We start from the raw sequence: 9,385 nt of genomic DNA on the forward strand, positions 1-9,385 counted from the left end.
ATATCACATTGTGTGTGAATGTGTACAGTCAGCTGATCTTGAATCTGAAATTAGTGTTTCCATGTACACCTATCAAAATACTGGAAATGTAATAGTGCATCTAGTGAATGAGCAGGGGAAGCTTTGTGACACTGCCTAACTAAACAGTTTAAAGGAAGTTGGTTTATCATCCAGAATATCTAGTCCTTTAGGAACTGGAACAGTGCTGTTGTTTGTTAAACCCCATTGGACAGATGGAAGTCTCATACAAAACCTTTTGTTCTCTAACAAGCATTCTATATTCCTTTGTGTACTTCATCTCTCATTGAGTTGAATGGATTTTTTTGTTTATTTGGTTTGTTCTCGAGATAGGGTGTCTTTGAGTAGTCCTGGCTGTCCCAGAACTCAGACCAGACTGGCCTTGAACTCCCAGAGATTTGCCTGTCTCTGCCTCCCGAGTTCTGGGATTAAAGGCATGCCTGGCAAGTTGGCTATATTTTAATATTAAGCCACAGAGCAATTTCTTAAGTGCAACTTGTATTTAAATTTCCTTGAAATAAAATTTCCCTAAGGTAAATGCTTTTGGAAGAAAAACAAGAAAGCTAATTGTAAAAATTAAATTTAGATACTTATGTATCCCTTATGGAGAACGTCAAGGCAAGCTTGATAATAAACCAGAAGTTCTGGGAAATTAATGGATTTTCTTGAATAAAAATTGCAAAGCCCCAGTACAAGTAAAGATCTAGACAAAAATTTGAATTAGATTTGTAAGTTTAGAAAATATCCTAGAAAGGAAAATGAAGGCATGTGTAACAAGACAAATAGAACTGAGTTCTCTAAAAAATGTTTCAGTTGAGAGATTATGGTAAAATCCTCAACTAACATTGAGGAGTTTGATTGTTGAATCATGGGGGGCGGGGATAGCTGTGGAAAGTTAATGTCTATAATCAGTAGGTGTCACTCTTTCCTTGGGTAGTGCCCATGTTTACAGCTGTGTTTGGTGAAATGCTATGTTACCGAACGTGCTTAACTGACCAAAATACTAGGCATTTTAATTCTGTGACCCCTGTGCTTGAACAGTGGACAGATACTTGGTAAGTACTTATGTGCATGCTGGGAGATGGGCCTGGGGATTGACACCTGGGCCTCTGGTCCTACCACTGGGCTATACTCCCATCTTCGGAGTGCTGCTTTATAATATAAACTATTCAAAAGCAATGCACTGCCAATAAACGAGCTAGCAAAACTGGACCCAGCTGGGAGTGGCATGTGTGCTGCTGTCTCTGTCATCTTTTCATTCTCGGCCTAAGTCCCCGAGGACATCAATTGTAAGATGATTATTTCCCCTTTCCAGATGTAGAGAAACGATGGTTACTCTTTTCATCTTTTCTTATATAGAGAGATGGAATTTTAATTTTTTTCCATCATTTGTAGGTACACTAGATAGGATCAATTTAACTTATGATTGAGACTTTCCAAGTAATATGAAAGCACTTAACAGTTTGTATATTATATCAGGAGTGCTACCTGAGTTTGAAAATCAAGTGTAGTTGTAAAGGTTTTTCTCCGCAGCGCTGGACTTCCTAGGACCAGGGGAATTCCACACAGGCAGTGTGTTGGTGAGCTTGACAGACAGTATACTAGAGCATGGCATACCTTTGAAAAGTCTGGAGTTTCTCGACAGTTCTTTAATGCATACAGTCTTTGGTTGTTGTTGTTTTCTTGAGACAGGCTTTCTCTGTGTAGTTTAGGTTCCTGTCCTGGATCTCCCTCTGTAGACCAGGCTGGCCTCGAACTCACCGAGATCCGCCTGCCTCTGCCTCCCAAGTGCTGGGATTACAGGCATGCACCATAGCCACCCGGCTCATACAGTCTTGTATAGTTTGACTGCACAGCCATTCTTGGAGCTGGTGTCAAGGATATCAAAGGAGCTGCTGGGAGTTTGGAAGGTATCCTGTAATTACTTCATCAGTGAGATTTTTGTGATTTGAGGTGGCACTTAAGTGTCTTATCCAGAATGGCCACATTCTTGGGTGAATGCTCTCTGGGGTCTCCGTTTTTGTGTTGTGCATGCCATGTAACTGACACACACACCAAGTTTGAGTTGGCGGTGACAAGACAAAATGCAGTGTTCTTTGTGTCTGAAGTGGATTCTTTTTCTTAGAAAACTATAGGGAAAAGTTGATGGATAGCTGTGTTTGCTAGAGTCTTAACAATTGGCTATTATAGGAGAAAGAAGGGCCCAAGAATCATTTCAATTTTTTTTTCTTTCCTAGCTTGTTGATTACTTGCTTTCTCCCTTTTTCCCCACCCCCACCCCCCATCCCCATCCAGGTTTCTCTGTGTAGCTCTGACTGTCCTGGAACTCATTCTATAGTCCAGGCTGACCTCAAACTCAGGGATCCGCCTGCCTCTGCCTCCCATTTTTTTATAGCCTTCTAAAGCTACATTTTAAAAATAGGCTTAGCATTTTTGAAACTAACCTTTGTTGTTCATAACATTTAATTCCAAGCTTTACTCTTCTCTTGTGTAACTTTAAGAACATTTCCTTTTGACATTAGTTTTTATCTACGTGTATCTGTAAATTGAGACCAAAAGAGCAACATCTTGGGCAGATAATATTTATGATGTGTATATATTGGAACAAATATACAATGACTGCGAAGATTAGAAAGAGTTATGGAAACTGCTTGACTTATAAATGCATCACTTCTGGTGCTTGATATAACAGGAGATATTGAACTAAAAAATTGTATATACAGAATGTCAGCATTTCTTACTAACTTCTCCTGAATCCATTTTTAATATATTATACAGGTTGGAGAGTTATATATACTCTTCATGCCAATACTGTCCAGACTGTAGATTTATAAAATAAATTGAAAAATTCATCATTCTCCTGTATTCAAGACCAAAGCACATAATGCTAATGTAGGACTCAGAGGGGAAATATCGTTCTCCTGCATATTTGAGAAAATGTGAAGTCCTTTCAAGAAAATGTAATAAACATCATAATCATAGCCTGCTGACACTAAGAAAAAAGGACCTCATTCGCTCTTTCTTTTATGCAGCGATTTACTGGTCTCTGCTGATTCCAAATTGGATCACTGTAGTAAATTATCCATGCTGGTACCTGTGAAAGTAAGCCCTAGGATTCATATTTGCTTTGTGTTCTGCTTAAATCAGCAAGAATGATAAATTTGATGGTGTGAAATTGGAAGTATCAAGGGCTTTGATGATTGAGCAAAGTCTTGTCTCCACCTATAATTTTTTGTTACCCTTTTTCACTGTATGTGCTTCATATGTCTAATATTTATTTCAATACAAATTAAATTGTTCTTCCTTCCATCTATAATGTTATACCTAACATTTTATTGATGTAAAGTCAAATTGTGTAATAAAAGACTTTCTGGATTTAAGCAGGTTTAGAAATGCTATGTTGCACAAGTACATTTACAGTTAGAATTCAGCTTTCCTTTGTGTCTAATTGCTTGTTGTTGGAAGAAGGTGAGTCTGAATGCTTCTGTTGTCCCCCTCCCATTACAAATACAGACGTAGTGTGATGTTGAAGACCGGTGTTAAATGGGAAAACTGCATTACCAGCTGAGACTTGGTGAGGGGTGACATTGGATATCTCAGCTGCTTGCTTCTATACATTTTTGTTTAATGAAATGGATAGCCTGGTGGATGAATTATTTATAGCCTTAAAATGCCTCACAATATACAATTCATCCAAAGTCATCAGTCAACACCAGATAACAGAATACATTTCCCTTTTAGGTGTCTAGAATTGGTAGATATTTTCTGTCAATTGAACAACAGGAACTTACTAAGTAATGCCATGTATAAGCCAGTTACCTAAATCCTTGTCCACTTTAGTAATGCAATCTAAAACACATTATAGAAATCAGTTTTATATGAAGGCAATTCTGATGGGTGGAAAATAGTGGATTAATTAGTTATCCATGTATGGGGTTGGGGATTTTTAGCTCATTGGTCCAACTCAACTCAGCTCTGAGGGGAGGGCAGGTAATGGCACACAACAGAATTACAGAAAAGACCAAAGGCAACTAGAGTTATCCATAAAGCAGAAGAATGTTTGGTAACCCAGGAAGTGGAGTGTTTGGGGCCTCTGGAGACACCTTGGTGAGAAAGCACTCCCTTCTCTAGTGAGCACGACTGAGACCCTGAATTTGATTTTCAGTATTACATGAGAGTGAAGAAAAAATGATTTCCTAAAGATGTTTTAATGTATTTATTATTTTATGTATGACTGTTTGGCCTGCATGTATGTATGTGCACCACATTGGTGCCTGGTGCCTGTGGAGGTCAGAGGGCATCAGATCCCTTGGAACTGGAGTTACATGTAGTTGTAAGCTATCATGTAGGTGCTAGGAGCTGAACCTAGGTCCTCTGGAAGAGCAGCCAGTGCTCTAAACCATTGAGCTAACTCCAGCCCCTTCCTAAAGATTTGATGTAGGTTATTTTGGTGACATACATGTTGTTGTCTCATAATACAGTTTTTTTAAAAAGTGAGATCTTTGAAGTGGTTTTTTTTGTTGTTGTTTTTGGTTTTTGAGACAGGGTTTCTCTGTGTAGCTTTGGCGCCTTTCCTGGAACTCACTCTGTAGCCCAGGCTGGCCTCGGACTCCCAGACTCCCAGAGATCCGCCTGCCTCTGCCTCCTGAGTACTGGGATTAAAGGTGTGTGCCACCGCCGCCACCGCGCCGCGCCGCGCCCCCCCCCCCCCCCCCCCCCCCCCCGCCTTTTTTTTTTTTTTTTTGCGATTTATTATACGTACAGAGTTCTGCCTGTGTGTGTATGCCTGCCAGAAGACAGCGCCAGATCTTATTACAGATGGTTATGAGCCATCATGTGGTTGCTGGGAATTGAACTCAGGGCCTCTGGAAGAACAGCCAGAGCTGAGCCATCTCTCCAGCCCCGGTTTGGAGTTTCTTATATCACAATGCTGAACTTTGTTTTTTTAAGGGAGGCTCTCTCTATATAGCCCTTGCTGTCCTGGAACTCACTATGTAGACTAGGCTGGGTGCTCAAACTCATAGAGATCTGCCTGCTTCTGCATCCCGGATATTTGGGTTAAAAACATATGCTGCTATATCCAGTTCCATAATTCTGAACTTTGGGAAGGCAAGATCAGCTCATTCCTTGGTTGAATGGGGACGACTCAAAGAAGTGACACACTGAATTCTTGAGAATAGGTGATGTGTCAATAAGAATTCCATTTTAATAGGATTTATCTTAGGGCTGGGGAGATGGCTCAGTGGATAAGAGCACTTGTTCTGCGAGCATGGGGTTGTCAGTTCAAATCCCCAGAATCCATGTGCAAAACTGGTCATGGTTGCACATTTGCAGGTGTCCTTGGCACTATGAGGGAACAGCTCCGAGCTTGCTAGCCACCTGCCTGCTCCAGCTTCACTGAGTGACCCTGTCTGTCTTGAGGAAATAAGGTGGGGAGAAATAGAGCAGGACACCTGGCATGCATCTGGTCTCCATGTGTGTGCACTGCACACGCCACTCATCTTACACACACACACACACACACACACACACACACAGGTTTATCTTAGGGCAAATTTTAAACATACATGAATGTTGACCGATGCAGTGAAAAGTGTCTGAAGTCTTATTACACCGAACTCAAAACCATCTCCTGTGACCTGTCATCTATATACTTTCCCCTTTCAAATAATTTCACATTATATTACTTCTCAGAAATTTTTATTAAATAGCTTTAAAAGAGCATCTTTTAAGATCAGTATAAAATGTCTAAGTAAGTCACATAGATATTTTTAGGCTTGTTAATAGAAATAAGACACTTTGGCTTTTTTTTTTTTTTCTCAACTTGACACAAACCTGACTTATCTAGGAAGAGGAACCTCAAATAAGAAAACACCTCCAGGGGCTGGAGAGATGGCTCAGTACTGGCTGCTCTTCCAGGGGACCTGAGTTCAATTCCCAGCAACCACATGGTGGCTCACAACCATCTGTAATGAGATCTGGTGCCCTCTTCTAGCATGCAGGCAGAATACTGTGCACATAATAAATAAATAAATCTTTAAAAAAAAAAGAGAGAGAAAGGAAAAGAAAACGCCTCCAGGTTGCATGCAGGGCATTTTCTTGATTAATAATTGATGTGGGAGTGCCCAGCCCCCTGTGGGTGGTGTCACCCCTGAGCAGGTGGTCCTGGGTCATAAATGAAAGCCAATAGAGCAAGCCATGAGGTCCGGGGCAGTCAGCAGTGCTCTTCCATAGCCTCTCCAGTCCTGCCTCCAGGTTTACTGCCTCCGGGTTCCTGCCTCCAGGTTCCTGCCTCCAGGTTCCTGCCTTGGGTTCCCTCGGTGACGGAGTGCGACGTAAGCTGAGAGAAACTTTTTCTTCCTTGAGATTTTGTTTGTTTTGAGAATAGTATTTTTTTCACAGCCGTAGAAACGCTAACTAAGACAAATTGGTGCCAGGAGTGGGCTACTGCTTTGACAGACCTGGCCATGTATTGTCTTTAGTCCTTGTTGGAAGGACTTTGCAGCTTTGGGCTGGAAAGCCATTGAGTGCCCAGAGCTTAATGAAGTCTTGTGGGAACATAGAAGACTGCTGAGAGCATTGCAGACAATGGAGGAGACCTGGCCAGTGAAGTTTCATGGGGAAGAAGAATGCCTTCTAGTCTTTATTGGTGCACTCGATTCTTTGAATTGAGAAGCTGTGGTTCTGCTCAGCTGGGGCTTATGAATAGACTGATTGACAAGAAATTGAACCAGTAAAACGAAGTATTTCCTCAGGGTCAACAGGCAAGCTGTGGTCTGGAGAGGGCAAGGCTGTTATCCCCTGTACTAACAGCTGAACTTGGAAATGTGTGCGAGTCTATCAGGTGGTACGAGTTTTGGAAGCATGAAAGGATCCTGAAGAGCAGCTGAGGCATGGCCCCATGAGAGGCCATTGGTGAAGATAACAGCCTCCATTGCAGAAGCCTCAGGATTGAAGGGCTCAGACAAAGAAGTTGATGCTTGGCACCATGTGATAAGGTCAGAGTCCCTGAAGAGAGCCCACAAGAGGCAGTTGGTGAAGGTGCAGCCCAGTTGCAGCAAGAAGCTCCAGCACTTTGGAGATGCCAGAACATGGGACAACGGCCAAGGACAGCAGGAGCTGTGAAGTGGAGCGCCTGAGCCCAGGAGACAGGCAGTGTATGCTGTGGACGGCAGAGCCGGTGGGGGTGGAGTGGAGGTGGGGTAAGAAGCTGTTCAAGCCCCGTGGAGCCCAGAAGATGATGCATCCCAGATGTATGAAGCTGAGCTTTCACGGTGGAGGACCTTGGTTTTGCTTTTATTTGAATGTAACCGTGCCCTTGAATTTCCCCCTTGGAATAAGGAAGTATGTAACTTATTCTTGGTTTTATAGGCACTTAAAGAGACTGAACTTTTTTAAATGTGTGAATTTTTTAAAGACTATGGGATTATTAAAGTTATGTTTTTTGTTGTGATACTAATGTCAACTTGACAGCTTGGGAACAAATGAGAAAGATTACAGTGGAAAGGTGATGTGTTTGTGTGTCACGTTGACAAGGGGTCAGTTATGCTTGCTGTTTTTTGTGTGTTCACTTAATACAAACCTAGAGTGATGGGAAGAGCAACCTCAAGAAAACACCTTGGGGGGGGTGCCCCCCCCCACACCTTTAACCCCAGCTCTGAGGCAAAGGCAGGCACTTCTCTGAGTTCGAGGCCAGCCTCGTGTACACAGTGAGTTACGGGACGGCCAGAGCTGTTACATAGAGAAACCTTGTCTTGAAAAACCAAAGGGGGGGAAGAAAAAGAAAAATACCTTTATCAGATTGACTGTAGGCAAGACATTTTCTTGATAATGTATGTGGGTAGTGCTGCCCCTTGGGTCAGTGTCCTGGGTTAGCAATGAAAGCAGGCTGGGCAAGCCATGAGGAGCAAGGCAGCAAGCAGTGCCTCTCAGCTCTCGCCTCCAGGTTCCAGCCTTGACATCCCTTAGAGATGGGAGCGTGGCTTGAGAGTTGTAAACTTAAACAAAACCTTTCCTTCCCAAGTTGTTTTTGGTTATGGTGTGTTATCACAGCAACAGAAACCTTAACTAAGATGAACATATTGAAGGCAAAGGAAAGTGGAGCTTGGCCTCTTTCCCTCTACTGCCCTCAGAGCAGGATAGAGACATCAGCAGCTCTGCCCCCTGGGGGAAGTGATGAGAATGGGAAATCTGCTTTTTTACTTAGTTCTCCCCAACTCTGTTTAATGTAGTTCAAACCTAAACTGCGGATTCTGCCTCCACCTCAAAAGTATCAGGATTAGAAGTGCTATGATTCCCTTTGCAAGGGAGGTGCTGTCCTATTTTCCCTTGAAAAGGTGACTGGCATTTGGAAAAGATGGTGTGTGTGTGTGTGTGTGTGTGTGTGTCTGTCCGTCCGTCATCTGTCCATCCATCCAAATGGGCACATGAGCTTGTGCCACGGTGTACCTGTGGAGGCCCAGTGACAACTTGCAGATGAAGAGAATGCTGACAAGGGGGTCATTTGGAGCTCAGCCACTAAATAAAGGATTTAACGTTAAAATAATTGTCTTTCCAGATTTGGTGATAGATGTTTGTAATCATAGCAGTTGGGAGGCACAGGCAGGGCCTCACTTGGACTTGGTAGCCAGCCTGGTGTATAGAGTGAGACCATCTCTTGATGACAATAAAACAGGACATTTTTGGTTAACGTAAACTAGCAAGTATGGATGTAAGTCAGGGCACAGAGTTGCAGTCTTTTAATACTTGCTATTGGATGTTGATTAGGAGTTCCAACACAATAATTAACCAACTACCCGACTTAGTGACAGAAAGTGGAAAGGGGTTAGAGAGATGGCCCTAGGTGAGGGTACTTATTACACAAGTGGGAAGACCTGAGTTTGGACTCTCCACTTAAAAAGGCAAATAAAGTCTCCAGTGCCCATAACCCTGCTCTGAACAGAGATGGAGATTTTTGTTTGTTTGTTTGTTTGTTTGTTTTTGTTTTTTGGTTGTTTTTTTTTTGCCCCGACCGCCCAGTCCCAAATAAACACACAAAAACTTATATTATTTACAGAATACTCGGCCAATAGCCCAGGCTTATTACTCACTAGCTCTTACATTTAAATCAGCCCATTCCATTCATCTGCATTGCCATGTGGTTTGTGGCTTTACCTGTCCTCTGGCATCTTCTTGGGCAGCTGGCCCATGTCTCTCCTGACTCCTCCCTCTTCATCCCAGTCCTCAGTTTGATTATCCTGCCTAACTTTGTCCTGCCATGCTATTGGCCAAACAGTTTTATTATTAAACAATGAGAGTGATACATATTCACAGCAAACAGAAGGGTCAACCCACAGCACTCAGAAAGTGGGGGCAGGAGGATTGCTGA

This window comes from Peromyscus leucopus, chromosome 10, assembly GCF_004664715.2.
Source record: "Peromyscus leucopus breed LL Stock chromosome 10, UCI_PerLeu_2.1, whole genome shotgun sequence".
In the NCBI taxonomy this organism is placed as follows: domain Eukaryota; kingdom Metazoa; phylum Chordata; class Mammalia; order Rodentia; family Cricetidae; genus Peromyscus; species Peromyscus leucopus.